Raw genomic sequence first — 19,628 nt, 5'->3', positions numbered from 1 at the left:
CTATAATCGTTCTCCTCGGAGTTACGACCATTACGTCATCAACATACCGGCGCCTGGTGGTACCTCTGACCCTGCTGAAACCATCGTTTCTTAACACCTGCCTGAATAAAGAGACCATTACCACACAGGAAGGAGAGCCCATGGCGAACTCTGTTTGTTGCCTGTATGATCCTCCTCAGAGAACGTAGACGGCCGAATCTAACGCAGAAAAACGCGTGTCACATAGTCTGGCTTGATAATGGTAATTTCTTTTCTTCCAAATTTCCCCACCGTCCTTCTCGCTGGTAAGCAAAGCCTTTATATGAAAATTTCTGTCTCATAATTCCTGAAAGTAACGTCGTTTAGTCTACTTACCAAATGTGATAGATTTTTAAAGACAACCTCACTTATTGACGTCAGTGGTGTAGACAGGGGAATAACCTGTCGTTTGGATATTCCGTGAGGGGCGCTACCGATGTCTGATGTCATTAGTCGCATTGGAACACCCAGTTTGTGTACCTCAGGATGTTGCAATCATCCTTAGTGGCCGGAGGTATTCGTGTAGCAGGTTCAACAGCTTCTTTTCCATGCTCGCCCCTCACAAGAACCTTTCTTACTTCATGATTGAACTTTTCAACCTCTCCCTCAGGGTAATCTGCATGTTTTTGATTTTTTTTTTTCTTATGTTGTTCCGCCGTCACATGAATCAAGTATTTTGTCATCTCACTCCGCTTTGTGAAATGGCGCAACCATTTCACATGCGTGTGTCAACACTATGCCATCATCTGTGCCTGAACTGTGCAGAGCCATTATGTGCCGCTGGGAAGTGAACTTGGCTGAGCATCAGAAAAAGCCGTACAGCAAAATAAGACACCTTGTCTGAACCCTTTGTCCGCATCACTGTCCTCCCATATGTAATTTTGGGTTATACACCCCACGTAGCTGCTTGTGTCTCTGCCAGATTTTGAGCCAGATATAGCACTTCTTTTTCTGTTTGTTCGTTTCTTTACTGAGATATTCAACACTGCGGGACTCAAGAGTAAAATGGACTGTACTTGGACTAAGAGAGTCCCAGTTACACCTCGAAATATACGAAAAAGATATTAACAAAAATATATGAAAGCCCAGCAGGAGAGATAGAAAGGTTAGTCAGTGAACTGTTAACTGAAATATGAAATCCACATGAAATAAACATTGATGCCTCGGAGCTAAAGCATAATACATCCCTAGAAAAGTTCGTTGAACACGCCGGCATGGAGCGAGAGGTAGAACACGTGCCATTCTGATGATGAGTCCGATTTTGAAAAATAGGTAATAGGAAGTAAGCGAGAGGCAGCGCAGGTGCGTGATTATAAATACTGCTAATATTTGGATAGGCAGTTTCCCTCCGGCCGTACACTCGCCAAATTAATGCTGTACTGGCTGTGGAAAATGTTGTAGGATTTAAAGCCGGTTTGGTAGTTTGTAAAATTGAGCGTAACATAGTGTAAATGACATCACTGAGGGAGTTTATATATTCAGTAATTACCTGAGCAAGGTAAGTCTTGAATTTTTCAACAAATCTATTTTTTTTTTCCTATCACCTAACGCATCAATATTTCTTAATCTGCGAAGATTTCTAAATGAAAAAAAGAGATTCAGGATTTTTTGTGCTGTACTGTTAACATATGTTTATCACATTTCCATTTTTACATTCCAGTAATGAATTATTCACTTCTGATTTTCAATATAAGATGAAAGTAAAAGTAAAAATGATAGTGTATTCAAAATGATTTATGATACTCCAACAATGCAATGATACTACTACTACTACTACTACTACTACTAATAATAATAATAATAATAATAATGATAATCATATTTATTTATTTATTTTATTATACTTTGTCGCTGTCTCCCGTCGCCACCCCGCCACACATGAAATAACGACCCCCTTCCCCCCACATATGCGCGAGGTAGCGATAAGAAAAGACATCAAAGGCCATATTCGCTCACACTCAGTCTCTAGTTGTCATGTATAGTGCACCGAAACCACAGCTCCCTTTCCACATCCAGGCCCCACAAAATTTTCCATGGTTTACCCCAGACGTTTCGCATGCCCTGGTTCAATCCATTGACAGCACGTTGACCCCGTTATACCACATCGTTCCAATTCACTCTATTCCTTGCACACCTTTCACCCTTCTGCATGTTTAGGTCCCGATCGCTCAAAATCTTTTTCACTCCATCTTTCCACCTCCAATTAGGTCTCCCCCTTCTCGTTCCCTCCACCTCTGACACATATATCCTCTTTTCAATCTTTCCTCACTCATTCTCTCCATGTGACCAAACCCTTTTAAAACACCCTCTTCTGCACTCTCAACCACACTCGTTGTATTATCACACATCTCTCTCACCCTTTCATTACTTACTCGATCAAACCACCTCACACCACATATTGTCCTCAAACATCTCATTTCCAAAACATCCACCCTCCTTTGCACAACCCTATCTATAGCCCACGCTTCGCAACCATATAACATTGTTGGAACCACTGTTCCTTCAAACATACCTATTTTTGCTTTCCGAGGTAATGTTCTCGCCTTCCACACATTTTTCAACGCTTCCAGAACTTTCGCCCCCTTCCCCACCCTGTGACTGACTTCCACTTCCATGGTTCCATCCGCTGCCAAATCCTCTCCCAGATATCTAAAACACTTCACTTCGTCGAGTTTTTCTCCACTCAAACTTACCTCCCAATTGACTTGTCACTCAACCTTACTGTACCTAATAACCTTGCTCTTATTCACATATGCTCTCAGCTTTCTTTTTTCACACACTTTACCAAACTCAGTCACCAGCTTCTGCAGTTTTTCACCCGAATCATCTACCAGCGCTGTATCATCAGCGAACAACAACTGACTCACTTCCCAAGCCCTTTCATCCACAACAGCCTGCATACTTGCCCCTCTTTCCAAAACTCTTGCATTCACCTCCCTAACAACCCCATTCATAAACAAATTAAACAACAATGGAGACATCATGTACTCCTGCCGTAAACCGACATTCACTGAGAACCAATCAATTTCCTCTCTTCCTACTCGTACACATGCCTTACATCCTCGATAAAAACTTTTCACTGCTTCAAGCAACTTGCCTCCCACACCATATATTCTTAATATCTCCCACAGAGCATCTCTTATCAACTCTTAATCATATACCTTCTCCAGATCCATAAATGCTACATACAATTCCATTTGCTTTTCTAAGTATTTCTCACATACATTTTTCAAAGCAAACACCTGATCCACACATCCTCTACCACTTCTGAAACCACACTGATCTTCCCCAATCTGATGCTCTGAACATTCTTTCACCCTCTCAATCAATACCCTCCCATATAATTTCCCAGGAATACTCAACAAACTTATACCTCTGTAATTTGAGCACTCACCATTATCCCCTTTGCCTTTGTACAATTGCACTATGCATGCAATCCGCCAATCCTCAGGCACCTCACCATGAGTCATACATAACATTAAATATCCTTACCAACCAGTCCACAACACAGTCACCCCCTTTTTAGATAAATTCCTCTGCAGTACCTTCCAAACCCACTGCCTTGCCGGCTTTCATCTTCCGCAAAGCTTTTACTACCTCTTCTCTGTCATTCTCCCTAACCCTCTCACTTTGCACACCACCTCGACCAAAACAACCTATATCTGCCACTCTATCATCTTACACATTCAACGTACCTTCAAAATACTCTATCTCCTTCTCACTTCACTACTACTTGTTATTTCCTCCCCATTAGCCTTTTTCACAGATGTTCCCATTTGATCTCTTGTCTTACGCACTTTATTTACCTCCTTCCAAAACACCTTATTCTCCATGAAATTTAAAGATACTCTCTCACCCCAACTCTCATTTGCCCTCTTTTTTTACCTCTTGCACCTTTCTCTTGACCTCCTGCCTCTTTCTTTATATATCTCCCAGTCATTTGCACTATTTCCTTTCAAAAATCGTCCAAATGCCTCTCTCTTCTCTTTCATTAGCAATCTTACTTCTTCATGCAACCACTCACCGTCCTTTCTAATCTGCCCACCTCCCACGCTTCTCATGCCACTAGCCTGTTTTGTGCAAGCCACAAGCCATCACTGCTCCCCTAAATACATCCCATTCCTCTCCCACTCCCCTTCATTTGCTCTTACCTTTTTCCATTCTGCACTTAATCTCTCCCGGTACTCCCTCACACAATTCTCCTTTCCAAGCTCACTTACTCTCAACACTCTCTTCACCCCAATATTCTCTCTTCTTTTCTGAAAACCTCTACAGATCTTCACCTTCGCCTCCACAAGATAATGATCATACATCCCTCCAGTTGCACCTCTCAGCAAATTAACAATCAACACGTAATCCAATAACGCTCTCTGGCTATCTCTCCTACTTACATACGTATACTTATGTATATCTCTCTTTTGAAACAGGTATTCCCAATCACCAGTCCTTTTTCAGCGCACAAATCTAAAACTCTTCGTCATTTCCATTTACAACACTGAACACCCCATGTACACCAATAGTTCCCTCAACAGCCTCATTACTCACCTTTGCTTTCAAAATCACCAATCAGTATAACCCGGTCTCGTGCATCAAAACTACTAACTCTCTCACTCAGCTGCTCCCAAAACATAATCTTTCTTTTCATGTCCAGTTGCCTAGGCACCAATAATCACCCATCTCTCTCCATCCAATTTTCGTTTTATCCATATCAATCTAGAGTAATTGGGAGAATAAAAAGATGTTTTGGAAGGAGGTAAATAAAGTGCGTAAGACAAGAGAACAAATCGGAACATCGGTGAAGAGGCAAATGGGGAGGTGATAACATGTAGTGGTGATGTGAGGAGATGGAGTGAGTATTTTGAAGGTTTGTTGAATGTGTTTGATGATAGAGTGGCAGACACAGGGTGTTTTGGACGAGGTGGTGTGAAATGTGAGAGGGTTAGGGAGAATGATTTGGTAAACAGAGAAGAGGTAGTAAAAGCTTTGCGGAAGATGAAAGCCGACAAGGCAGCGGGTTTAGATGGTATTGCAGTGGAATTTATTAAAAAAGAGGTTGATTAGTTGGTAAGGATATTTAACGTATGTATGACTCACAGTGAGGTGCCTGTGGATTGGCGGATTGCATGCATAGTGCCATTGTACAAGGCAAAGGGGGTAAAGGTGATTGCTCAAATTACAGAGGTATAAGTTTGTTGAGTATTCCTAGGAAATTATATGGGAGGGTATTGATTGAGAGGATGAAAGCATGTACAGAGCATCAGATTGGGGAAGAGAAGTGTGGTTTCAGAAGTGGTAGAGGATGTGTGGATCAGGTGTTTGCTTTGAGGAATGTATGTGAGAAATACTTAGAAGAGCACATTGATTTGTATGGAGAAGGCATATGATAGAGTTGATAGACATGCTTTGTGGAAGGTATTAATAATATATGGTGTGGGAGGCAAGTTGTTAGAAGCAGTGAAAAGTTTTTATCGAAGATGTAAGGCATGTGTGCGAGTAGGAAGAGAGGAAATTGATTGCTTCTCAGTGAATGTCGGTTTACGGCAGGGATGCGTGATGTCTTCATGGGTGTTTAATTTGTTTATGGATGGGGTTGTTAGGGAGGTGAATGCAAGAGTTTTGGAGAGAGGGGCGAGTATGCAGTCTGTTGTGGATGAGAGAGCTTAGTAAGTAAGTCAGTTGTTGTTCGCTGATGATACATCGCTGGTGGCTGATTCGGATGAGAAACTGCAGAAGCTGGTGACTGAGTTTGGTAAAGTGTGTGAACTAGGAAAGCTGAGGGTAAATGTGAATAAGAGCAAGGTTATTAGGTACAGTAGGGTAGAGGGACAAGTCAGTTAGGAGGTAAGTTTGAATGGAGAAAACCTGGAGGAAGTGAAGTGTTTTGGATTTGGCAGCGGGTGGAACCATGGAAGCGGAAGTGAGTTACAGGGTGGGGAAGGGGGTGATAGTTTTGGGAGCGTTGAAAAATGTGTGGAAGGCGACTATATTATCTCGGAAAGCAAAAAAAGTGGGCTATAGATAGTGTTGTGTGGAGGAGGGTGGATGTGTTGGAAATGAGATGTTTGAGGACAATATGTGGTGTGAGGTGGTTTGATCGAGTAAGTAATGAAATCGTTAAGAGAGATGTGTGTTAATAAAAAGAGTGTGGTTGAGAGAGCAGAAGAGGGTGTTTTGAAATGGTTTGGTCACATGGAGAGAATGAGTGAGGTAAGATTGACAAAGAGGATTATATGTGTCAGAGGTGGAGGGAACGAGGAGAAGTGGGAGACCAAATTGGAGGTGGAAAGATGGAGTGAAAAAGATTTTGAGCTATCGATGCCTGAACATGCAGGAAGGTAAAAGGCGTGCAAGGAATAGAGTGAATTGGAACGATATGGTATACTGGGGTCGACGTGCTGTCAATGGATCGAACTAGGGCATGTGAAGCGTCTGGGGTAAACCATGGAAAGTTCTGTGGGGCCTGGATGTGGAAAGGGAATTGAGGTTTCGTTGCCTTATACATGAGAACTAGAGACTGAGTGTGAACGAATGTGGCCTTTGTTTTCTTTTCCTAGCGCTATCTCGCGCGCATGTGCGGGGAGGGGATTGTCATTTCATGTGTAGCGGGGTGGCGATGGGAATGAATAAAGGCAGCAAGTATGAATTATATAACTATATATATATATGTATAAATGTGTATATGTATATGTATGTATATGTTGAAATGTATAGGTATGTATATGTGCGTGTGTGGACGTGTATGTATATACATGTGTATGTGGGTGGTTTGGGTTATTCTTTCGTCTGTTTCCTTGCGCTACCTCGCTAACGCGGGAGACGTTATTATAGTATTATAAATATATATATATATATATATATATATATATATATATATATATATATATATATATATATATATATATATATATATATATATATATATATATATGTATATATATATATATATATATATATATATATATATATATATATATATATATATATATATATATATATATATATATATATATTTTGAAGGTTTGTTGAATGTGTTTGATGATAGAGTGGCAGATATAGGGTGTTTTGGTCGAGGTGGTGTGCAAAGTGAGAGGGTTAGGGAAAATGATTTGGTAAACAGAGAAGAGGTAGTAAAAGCTTTGCGGAAGATGAAAGCCGGCAAGGCAGCAGGTTTGGATGGTATTGCAGTGGAATTTATTAAAAAAGGGGGTGACTGTATTATTGACTGGTTGGTAAGGTTATTTAATGTATGTATGGCTCATGGTGAGGTGCCTGAGGATTGGCGGAATGCGTGCATCGTGCCATTGTACAAAGGCAAAGGGGATAAGAGTGAGTGCTCAAATTACAGAGGTATAAGTTTGTTGAGTATTCCTGGTAAATTATATGGGAGGGTATTGATTGAGAGGGTGAAGGCATGTACAGAGCATCAGATTGGGGAAGAGCAGTGTGGTTTCAGAAGTGGTAGAGGATGTGTGGATCAGGAGTTTGCTTTGAAGAATGTATGTGAGAAATACTTAGAAAAGCAAATGGATTTGTATGTAGCATTTATGGATCTGGAGAAGGCATATGATAGAGTTGATAGAGATGCTCTGTGGAAGGCAATAAGAATATATGGTGTGGAAGGCAAGTTGTTAGAAGCAGTGAAAAGTTTTTATCGAGGATGTAAGCTATGTGTACGTGTAGGAAGAGAGGAAAGTGATTGGTTCTCAGTGAATGTAGGTTTGCGGCAGGGGTGTGTGATGTCTCCATGGTTGTTTAATTTGTTTATGGATGGGGTTGTTAGGGAGGTGAATGCAAGAGTTTTGGAAAGAGGGGCAAGTATGAAGTCTGTTGGGGATGAGAGAGCTTGGGAAGTGAGTCAGTTGTTGTTCGCTGATGATACAGCGCTGGTGGCTGATTCATGTGAGAAACTGCAGAAGCTGGTGACTGAGTTTGGTAAAGTGTGTGAAAGAAGAAAGTTAAGAGTAAATGTGAATAAGAGCAAGGTTATTAGGTACAGTAGGGTTGAGGGTCAAGTCAATTGGGAGGTGAGTTTGAATGGAGAAAAACTGGAGGAAGTGGAAGCGGATGGAACCATGGAAGCGGAAGTGGATCATAGGGTGGGGGAGGGGGCGAAAATTCTGGGAGCCTTGAAGAATGTGTGGAAGTCGAGAACATTATCTCGGAAAGCAAAAATGGGTATGTTTGAAGGAATAGTGGTTCCAACAATGTTGTATGGTTGTGAGGCGTGGGCTATGGATAGAGTTGTGCGCAGGAGGATGGATGTGCTGGAAATGAGATGTTTGAGGACAATGTGTGGTGTGAGGTGGTTTGATCGAGTAAGTAACGTAAGGGTAAGAGAGATGTGTGGAAATAAAAAGAGCGTAGTTGAGAGAGCAGAAGAGGGTGTTTTGAAATGGTTTGGGCACATGGAGAGAATGAGTGAGGAAAGATTGACCTAGAGGATATATGTGTCGGAGGTGGAGGGAACGAGGAGAAGTGGGAGACCAAATTGGAGGTGGAAAGATGGAGTGAAAAAGATTTTGTGTGATCGGGGCCTGAACATGCAGGAGGGTGAAAGGAGGGCAAGGAATAGAGTGATTTGGATCGATGTGGTATATCGGGGTTGACGTGCTGTCAGTGTATTGAATCAGGGCATGTGAAGCGTCTGGGGTAAACCATGGAAAGCTGTGTAGGTATGTATATTTGCGTGTGTGGACGTATGTATATAAATGTGTATGGGGGTGGGTTGGGCCATTTCTTTCGTCTGTCTCCTTGCGCTACCTCGCAAACGCGGGAGACAGCGACAAAGCAAAAAAAAAAAAAAAAATATATATATATATATATATATATATATATATATATATATATATATATATATATATATATATATATATATATATATATATGTGTGTGTGTGTGTGTGTGTGTGTGTGGTGTGTCTGTGTGTGTGTGTGTGTGTATGTGTGTGTGTGTGTGTGTGTGTGTGTGTGTGTGTGTGTGTGTGTGTGTGTGTGATTTATCATTAAACAGTTTTCTTGAAAGTAGGGCAACTATATCATCAAGTAAGTATATATGTATGTTATATGTGAACATCAGATCAGACCATGTTACTACGTTAATACAGTGTTTGAAAAAAAAAAAATTCAATTGCAAGTTGACTTTACCAGAAAACATATTAGTAACATGGAAGAAGAGTTGCTTATACTTTTCTTGTATATGGACCACATTGAGCTACCCTCTTGGCCTTAGCGACATCCTCCGCGTGTTTTGGGCGTACGATAGTGTTTACAAGTTTGGAAACATGGTTGGTACGCCAACCGCACGATGAGTCCAAAGATAAATATATTCATATTGATAATATTAACGCGATGAATGTTAGTGTATTATCGCTCACATTTCTTATTAGTCTGAGTTTCGTTGATCAAATCATGCACGTGGACAGAAAAGTGAAAATTATTTATAGTTCTCAATGTATCACAGCGCTGCTGGACCTGATGTTTGCTTGAATTTATTTTGGGGGGTTTGGAAACTACCTACGAACCACAGGATTGAACCGGTGATCTAGAGTGCCGGGAGAGGGTTGCTTGATTGTACGACCCGCTGGTATACTCAAACTGCCAGGCCGGCCTACATGATAGTACACAGAAGTGATGAGCTTATTTCACCATGCAGAAGGTTTTAGATTTGCATCACGCTCTGACCAGTGAAATTGGTTACGGGCTCTGAATGATGACTGTTTGGAGAGACTGTTTTCGTTAGCAGATATTAGTCAAGTGGTAAACAAAGAGTCGTTATTTGTGACGTTTGGGCGAACGATATTTTCAGTAACATGATGTCTTTTTTTTTTCCTGAAGTATTGCACTCCCACACACACACACACACACACGGTTGATAACATAGAGAAAATTAAATGCCAGTTAAGAGTATTTCCTGAACTTGAACCAGTTGAGCAATACAAAGCGATGGTAATGAGACTTAACCAGGTCTGACTAAAAGTAGAAATATCACGAGAATGAGTTATTGTAAACTCCGACAGCAAAACTGCCTCATCTGAAAGGCAAAGAACAAGCGGTGATGTCAAGGCTGAGGTACAGCGACAAGGACAAAAACTCCACCACCAAGACTGTAGATCTCAACCCAGGATAAAGAGATGGGTCACTGAAGCAGAGCTCAGGTGAAAGTGCCTGGAAGGAAGCGCTGTGATCAAGAAAACTGTTCATGTAGTGGAGCGAGAGATCGGCTGAGTGAAACCATAGGGAAGGTCATGTTCGCTTGAACATGAAATGGATAATTATTGATGAAGAATTCGAGAACATATCTGTGCAACGGTGGAGAGCCTTCCATAGTATGGTGGGTTAGACGCAAGTTCTAGAAATTGGCAGCTAATAGATCAGACCATGACTGTAAAAAGCGTTGAAACTGGATGTAGAAAAATATGAATATTTATGATATTCGGATCACATCATGAGTATGTACAGTGAAGAGGTAAAATGGTGAAATATGAAGGAATGGGTTTAGTGAACTACTGGTAGCTACAGACTTAAAAGACAAAAATGGTTCATATGAAATTGAATAAGCAGAGAAAATTAGATATATTGAGGACAACTGAGAAAGACCTGCAAGGATTACTTTTCAGAATGGATGAAAGTTGTAGTGTAGGTTTAAAGCAGGCGGAGCAGTTTGTCTGTCGTGAAGAACCTTATGTGGTATTTATTGAAAGAGACGAACCAAGGTCTCAGAACTTCCGAGTCTCACGATTGCTAAGACGCACCTTGACGAGGGGTTTGATCACAGATTCAAGACGTAGTAATGTTCAGTTTCCTTCCTGATTTCTTTCTGCAAGTTTCAGTCAGTTACCATCACCTGAAAACTTAAAATGATGTTTGAAATTGTTTTTGTTTTTTGTTTCTTTACGGCGGGAAAACAAACCTCCATCATGATATAATCTTTTGGGACGGTCGCCGATCATGGCCAAAGGATCGGAAGGAGGAGGAAGTTACTTTCATTCTCTTTGCTAATAACATCAACTTATTTCAATGCTTTTATGCTTTGAACAGAAGTGTACAAAGGTTCATTACTCCATGGGCAGAACACTGAGTACACCACCGTTTTCGAATATCGAAATTTTTGTTCCCGATTCATTCTGGCAATACATTTTTTTGTGACCAGTCTACAGTCTCACTCTTAGCAAATGTGTTACATTACTGTCACATGTGAAGTTAGTAGACGATAGTATAAGATGAAGAAATCGTGGTTAGGTAATGAACTAAGAGGTCCATTTCGACCGCTCGTAGATGCACCAATTCAGACTGTGTAGAGTGAAATATAGGTGATTTAAAGAATGAACGCCATTTTGCGGATGGCAGGTCACGCATATAGCATTTTACTACAATTTCTATTTCAGCCATTTATTATTATTACTCGTGTCACAGAAAGCGATGCTAGTCGGCAGCGGGATTGAATTTATTTCTGGTCGTTGTCTCAATGTCTTCGTGATGACATTTGAAATGAAAATTGAATGAAAGTTCTGCATGTGAGAACAATTAGATTTAGAAATTTGAAATTGAAACAAAACTAAGAAGCAGAAATATATATATATATATATATATATATATATATATATATATATATATATATATATATATATATATATATATATATATATATATATATATTATTTTATTTTATTATACTTTGTCGCTGTCTCCCGCGTTTGCGAGGTAGCGCAAGGAAACAGACGAAAGAAATGGCCCAACCCCCCCCCCCCCCCCCCCATACACATGTATATACATACGTCCACACACGCAAATATACATACCTACACAGCTTTCCATGGTTTACCCCAGACGCTTCACATGCCTTGCTTCAATCCACTGACAGCACGTCAACCCCGGTATACCACATCGCTCCAGTTCACTCTATTCCTTGCCCTCCTTTCACCCTCCTGCATGTTCAGGCCCCGATCACACAAAATTTTGTTTGGTCTCCCTCTTCTCCTTGTTCCCTCCACCTCCGACACATATATCCTCTTGGTCAATCTTTCCTCACTCATCCTCTCCATGTGCCCAAACCACTTCAAAACACCCTCTTCTGCTCTCTCAACCACGCTCTTTTTATTTCCACACATCTCTCTTACCCTTACGTTACTCACTCGATCAAACCACCTCACACCACACATTGTCCTCAAACATCTCATTTCCAGCACATCCATCCTCCTGCGCACAACTCTATCCATAGCCCACGCCTCGCAACCATACAACATTGTTGGAACCACTATTCCTTCAAACATACCCATTTTTGCTTTCCGAGATAATGTTCTCGACTTCCACACATTCTTCAAGGCCCCCAGGATTTTCGCCCCCTCCCCCACCCTATGATCCACTTCCGCTTCCATGGTTCCATCCGCTGCCAGATCCACTCCCAGATATCTAAAACACTTCACTTCCTCCAGTTTTTCTCCATTCAAACTCACCTCCCAATTGACTTGACCCTCAACCCTACTGTACCTAATAACCTTGCTCTTATTCACATTTACTCTTAACTTTCTTCTTCCACACACTTTTCCAAACTCAGTCACCAGCTTCTGCAGTTTCTCACATGAATCAGCCACCAGCGCTGTATCATCAGCGAACAACAACTGACTCACTTCCCAAGCTCTCTCATCCCCAACAGACTTCATACTTGCCCCTCTTTCCAGGACTCTTGCATTTACCTCCCTAACAACCCCATCCATAAACAAATTAAACAATCATGGAGACATCACACACCCCTGCCGCAAACCTACATTCACTGAGAACCAATCACTTTCCTCTCTTCCTACACGTACACATGCCTTACATCCTCGATAAAAACTTTTCACTGCTTCTAACAACTTTCCTCCCACACCATATATTCTTAATATATGTATATATATATATATATATATATATATATATATATATATATATATATATATATATATATATATATATATATATATATATACATTATCCCTGGGGATAGGGGTGAAAGAATACTTCCCACGTATTCCCTGCGTGTCGTAGAAGGCGACTAAAAGGAAAGGGAGCGGGGGGCTGGAAATCCTCCCCTCTCGTTTTTTTTTTTTTTTTTTTTTTTTTTTTTTTTTTTCCAAAGGAAGGAACAGAGAAGGGGGCCAGGTGAGGATATTCCCTCAAAGGCCCAGTCCTCTATTCTTAACGCTACCTCGCTATCGCGGGAAATGGCGAATAGTATGAAAAAAAAAAAAAAAATATATATATATATATATATATATATATATATATATATATATATATATATATATATATATATATATATATATATATATATATATATATATATATATAAAGTCATGCGACAGCACTTCAAATGTACCAGGTAAAGAAAATGCACGCTTTGTTTTCAGACTCTACTTTCTATAATTTCGCTGCAAAATGTTTTATCGTGTCAAAATATGCAGAACTTCAATGACGAAAAATTAATTTCTTATTCATTACTTGCTGAAGAGCAAAAACAAAAAGAAAAAGAAAGCCTACAGAGTCTGTTAATCATATTCAAACAAAAGTAATATATTTTGATTTTTTTTTCATTTGGTGATTTAAAACCACCATATTCTAGTAGCCAGCTAACCAGTGTAAACTTTTGTATCATGTTTTTTTAATCGCATGGTTGGATTTATACAATATGGCTTCTCACTTATCCCAAAGGCAAAAGGGAAAACGTCCGTAATGACGTGTTGCTTGGCTGCTGTGATTTGCAGTCATGTTGTAGTAGGATCTATTGATTTACTATTGGGAGAACGACAGAGTGATGGAAAACTGAATTCATGCCTTCCTTCGTCGGCTTTTTGCCACTTAGGTTTATAAAGGTAGAGTTGCCTGCTGTGCACAGCCAAGTTTTGTTCGTTCCTCAGGTAGTGTCTTGTACTAGGTTATATACCATACTTTATTAGGTGCAAAGTTGCTCAGGTGTGTCTTAGGCTACAGCTCATTGAGGTGTATTCTGTGATGAACTTGCGTGTTTAATGTTAACATGGTTAACATGGTTGAAACACTCTGATTATTGCGAGTTAATCCATTGGTCAATGAACTTGGCATATCATTCAGTGTGATATATATCAAAAAAGAGCATAATATGTTTTTATCCATCAGACCTCATTGAACGTAACAGTAAGTTTTCCTGCTAGCTTATACACCGTAGCATGTTGATGCGACGCAGATCGTAAAGGTTAGAAAACGTGATGAGGAAGCCAGAATAGATACAAGGTATGTCCATATCCATCATGTATCAGTATCAAAGCTTCGGTTCTGCCATCTCTTAGATGAATGTATAACACTCTTGTCGTTCCACAGTGAAAATACTTAATCATTATCCTACTGTTGAGAGTGATATTCTAGTCATTAATCATTCTGTGGTGAACCCTTTGTATTGATCTTATCACGGGTGCCCGGCGCTGCACGAGAGAGAAGAAAAAATAGAATTTTAGTGAAAAAGGTATTATACCAGTTTGAAAGGTGGCCCTAGCTGGCCTTTTAGACCATGCTATGGTACCCATTAGTTCTATCTTTGATCTTAAAGTGCCTTCATAATAGTTTGAGGGTGCTAGGCTAAATGAATGCAGTGAAATATGTTTGATCCATAAAGTTTTTGAAAAGTGGTCTTTAGGGGCCTCATAATAGCTTTCGAGGTCAACACACGGTAGCTGAAAACCGTACCCAGAGTTTGAAGTACCGACACTCAAACTCTGGGTTCTGTAGGTACTACGGGTCGGCTGTGAAAGAGTAGCAAATACAAGAGGAAACACCGTAATGCCATCTTACCGTAGCTTCAAACCTCGCTCAGCTTCTGAAACACCAGGTTGTATGATCAGGAAGATTACTCGATGAAAGAGAGAGTAGAACAGGGGTTGAAGAGGTATGAAGGGAGCACATGGAAGCGTCCATGGGAAAGTGATTTTCAGTAGTGGTTGTTTCTGTTTCAATGGCCATGGAGGAATAGACCTTCTCAGAAATATTAGGAAGGTGTTTGACAGGATTGTGACAGATCAGGCCATAAACATCACAGGGTTCTAAGGTAGGAAAGGAAGAATGGAGATATGGAATATCAAGTAGTGATCAATTAAAAGAATGTTTTGATTGTTACTCTCAGAAAATGTGTATCGTAAATTGAATGGAAGCGGACTGGGAATCCATGAAAATTATTTAAGAATATATATATATATGGAAATTATAGCGTTGAAATTATGTATTTTCAACACTAATATCAAATAACGCATATTATCCTCATATCTTCTCAGTATTGATATCTTTAGTAGACCGTCAATAATGTTTCCCTTATACTCATCCATTCATATCACCTCTTATAGTGATTTTTTTTCCTTGGAGAGACATTCTCATTTATTCTTTCAGGTTATATCCAAAATACATTTTTAATCCCATGTCTTGTATAATCAACAAAAGCAACCATTTGATCATTCTATTAAACTTGAGTGTTGTGGCTGGTAGCTTGAAAGAGGTAGAAAATCATACCACCCTCTATACTAGTGCTATAATCTGTATCCTTAGAGTAGTAAGTGTATTTATTCTTGGTTCAGTGTTTTCTAACTTTTAAGTTTCGTCTCGAGCGTGAGTAGGAATTTTGAAATCATGGGAAGAGAATAGGTGTATCCCGACGTCTGTCACGTAATAAAATACCTTCAGAGAGTGCAACTTGACGTAATGATATGAAGGCATTTTGTACAGAAGGGAGGAGTGATGCCCTTTTAAACCTACGAGAGAAGCCACCTTAGTCGTTAACGTGGATGGATGATAATGAGGATCGTAGAAGTTTCCATGTACATACAGTACAGTAGATGAGGCAGAGCTGTATAGGTTCGTGGGGCCGCCAGTAAGAAGCAAATTTCCAAAGTGGTCACAAGTCATGGATTTCTAACGTCCGTACAAGGTTAATCCATTATATTATTTTTTCACGTCATATGATATGCCTCATTTGTTTCAGGGTTGACTTGTATCAAATCTCCCTGAGTCTTTCCCAGACCTGGTTCATGCTGTCTGGATTCCTTCGAAGTCTTCCCATCTTTACGCCGGTAAGCATCCTCATCCTTACCTCCGTCTTTATCCTTTTCACTCCTGTCCTTGTTGTCAGTCCACCGCCACTATTGCAACCTTCATACCTTGGTCATCCTTTACGACAGTAATCCTGACATTCATCCTCACCCTCCTGCTCCGCTATCATTTCTCTCTAACTTCCACCCTCAGCATCCGCCACTACAGCATACCGTTTATGAGGATTGAGCAGTGATGTTACGAAAGCTAGTGATATCTGAATCCATTTTTTTTCCTCTAGTCGCTTTACGCTGTTGAATGAATTGCCTGAGTGTACTAGTAACAAAACACAAGAGACACTTTATGAAACCGGAACGTGAGCCCCGGTTATGTACACGACTTAGCACTGACCGAGAGAATATGCTTCGTAATCGTAATTGAGTATTTGTTTGCTCTGAATTAAGAATTTTTCAATGCGAACGATTATAAGCTCGTCTCTACCAAGTAAAGGAGGACCTGTACTACTGTGATTGACATCCACGTTCATGTCCGCGTACGTGTGCACGCCCACATCTTGGTGAAGTCTTGCATACGAGTTTAGTCGCCTGGCAGTGTCATGTGTTCGGTCATGTAACGTCAGACGCAAATGCATATTGATAAGCGCATCAGCGCTCCACCTAAAGTAGGTCGGCCTGTCCGATACTCCTCACCCCAGAGACGAGCTTGATAGCTAATGTATCTCCAGGACTCTAAATATTCCCTGCATGTTAATTGATGCACTTCACGTTAACCAACAGACCAACCGTGTACTAGCTGAACCCCGTGTCTTCATATGTAACACCAACGGAAGCTTTAAAGGCTGGATGTGTTCCTTCGCCAGTTTACTATGAAAAACGGTAACAACGATTCCGTGAAGAGCAGATGACACCATGAAGTGAGGTGAATGAACAAGACCTCCGTGGTGTACTGGGATACACGGCCGTTCGAGGTCGCGTGCATAGGTTCGGATCCTGGTTGCGGCATGCGATTCACAGTCGGCACAGCTGTTAATCCTTCACTGGGGGTTGATCGATGAATATATATATATATATATATATATATATATATATATATATATATATATATATATATATATATTTCTTTCTTTCAAACTATTCGCCATTTCCCGCATTAGCGAGGTAGCGTTAAGAACAGAGGACTGGGCCTTTGAGGGAATACCCTCACCTGGCCCAATTCTCTGTTCCTTCTTTTGGAAAATTGAAAAAAAAAAAAAAAAAACCGAGAGGGGAGGATTTCCAGCCCCCCGCTCCCTCCCCTTTTAGTCGCCTTCTACGACACGCAGGGAATACGTGGGAAGTATTCTTAATCCCCTATCCCCAGGGATAATATATATATATATATATATATATATATATATATATATATATATATATATATATATATTTATATATAGGTTTTTTTCTCATATTCGCATTTCCCGCGTTAGCGAGGTAGCGTTAAGAACAGAGGACTGAGTCTTAGATGTAAAATCCTCACTTGGCCCCCTTCTCTGTTTCTTCTTTTGGAAAATTAAAGACGGGAGGGGAGGATTTCCAGCCCCCCGCTCCCTCCCCTTTAAGTCGCCTTGTACGACACGCAAGGAATACGTGGGAATTATTCTTTCTCCCCTATCCCCAGGGATATATATATATATATATATATATATATATATATATATATATATATATATATATATATATATATATATATATATATATATATATATATATATATATATATGTAAACACTGTTAACAAGATGGCTTTGATTGTTGCATTCAGTTGCCCGTACCGTCTCACTTAACATAAAAGAAAACGATCGGTTGTTTTGTTGTATGAGATTAAACCTGCCTACAACTCAGGAGGTGCGGGCCCTATGCTCTAGGGCGGCCCGCCGGTGGTGAGGGACCTAAGCACTGGGCCTAAGGGCTTGGGGTTGTTATCCCACCCGTCCCCCACGAGAGCCAGGCTCCCTCACGCGTAATGATTACAGTTTGATCCTCTTTAAGGGTTTCTCCCCTACCCCAATTCATCTTCTTCAAAATAGGTTGAACGTCCTTCGTTTTCAAAGCGACACGAAAAATATATGTATCTATTTTTCATGATTGGACCCTAACGTTAAATGAGAGCAAGGTTTGGTGTTAGCGATATACTGCTGAACCATGGTTCAAAAGAGTGGACAGCTGTTGTATGCAAATGATGCTCTTTTGTTTACTTAGTCAAAGGAGGAGCCGCAAAGAATGGCAGGTCGCCTTGAGGATGTTTTTATAACAAGGGCGCGGAAAGTTCACGAGAGTAAAAGGTAGTTTTTTTTAAGTCTAAATGAAATGCGATTCCACTTTGAAATACTAGCATGAATGGTGAAAGAAATGGACGCTGTTAATGGGTTTAGGAATTCATAGTAAAGTTTGCTTACTTTGATAGTGAGAAAACTTAGACTGAAGGTATGGTCTTGGAAGAAAGAAGAAAAAGATTCAGTTATATTGAAGATTATGGTAAATGAAGAAAATCTTATTGTAGAATACGCAAAAAGTATGTAAAAGAGAGACGAGTTCATTCAATACAAGAATAGAATCAGTATATATAGATAACTTAGATGATATAGCAGAATTTATTGTGGTAAAAGAGAAAGGGATGAATATAACAGAAGGATGTGAGAAGGACATTTGACGGCTAAAAGTCTAAATTTGATATAGTTTAGAAAAGAGAGGGTGAAGAGGTGACCTAATAGAGGTACTAGAAATTATCAAAGGCTTTGATATTCTCGATCTGAATGGCTAGTTTAGCTTAATTTCGTCTGATTACACGTAAAGTGATGGATTAAAACTCACGAGCAGACAATCTACCTCGAATCAGCACAAGTATTTTTCCCTCAGCAGGTTCGTTAATAAGGAATGGAATAACTTATCAATTCGAGTAGCCGAAAGTACCACCATAGATAAGTTTAAGAATAGACTTGATGAATACCTAGACACGACTTACATTATTTGCGCGTCATCACTTGCATGGACAATTTATCGGAATTTTTCCCTGAATCATCTGTACGCCTTTCTACTCTTAACCACACTAACCTATCAGTTTCCCACTATTATGAGAATATTCTCGAAAGGGTTTAGTGATCTGTTGCTGATTGAATTCCTTTATATTCCTTTATATTTATTTGTCTTCCTCTGCATAAGAAAAACACGTGGACGTATGTCCTTTTGGATGGTATGGTAATGTAGGGATTTATAACAGGTGATAGGATGATCAAGAAGATAGACACGTAGCAGGCACAAGGAACGGAGGTGAGGTGCAAAGGAGATGGGTCAAATGTGGTAAGAGAATCAATATTGATTCGAGGTTGTTCAGATGAGGATGCTAGCGGAATGATTTGCAATCAAATGTGGTGGAAGCATTTTCTGTGATGGGGTAGGTAAATGAAGATTTAAGTCTGTGATTTAGTGAATCAGTTCACTCTACAAGGTGGAAAGAGAGAGGCATTTGTATCAGTATGGAGGGTCTTGTCATACTGGATGTGGTCTGGAGATGTGTAGGGATAGCGTGAGAT

Source organism: Panulirus ornatus, chromosome 18 (assembly GCF_036320965.1).
Source record: "Panulirus ornatus isolate Po-2019 chromosome 18, ASM3632096v1, whole genome shotgun sequence".
Classification (NCBI taxonomy): domain Eukaryota; kingdom Metazoa; phylum Arthropoda; class Malacostraca; order Decapoda; family Palinuridae; genus Panulirus; species Panulirus ornatus.
This window is presented reverse-complemented; position numbering follows the sequence as displayed.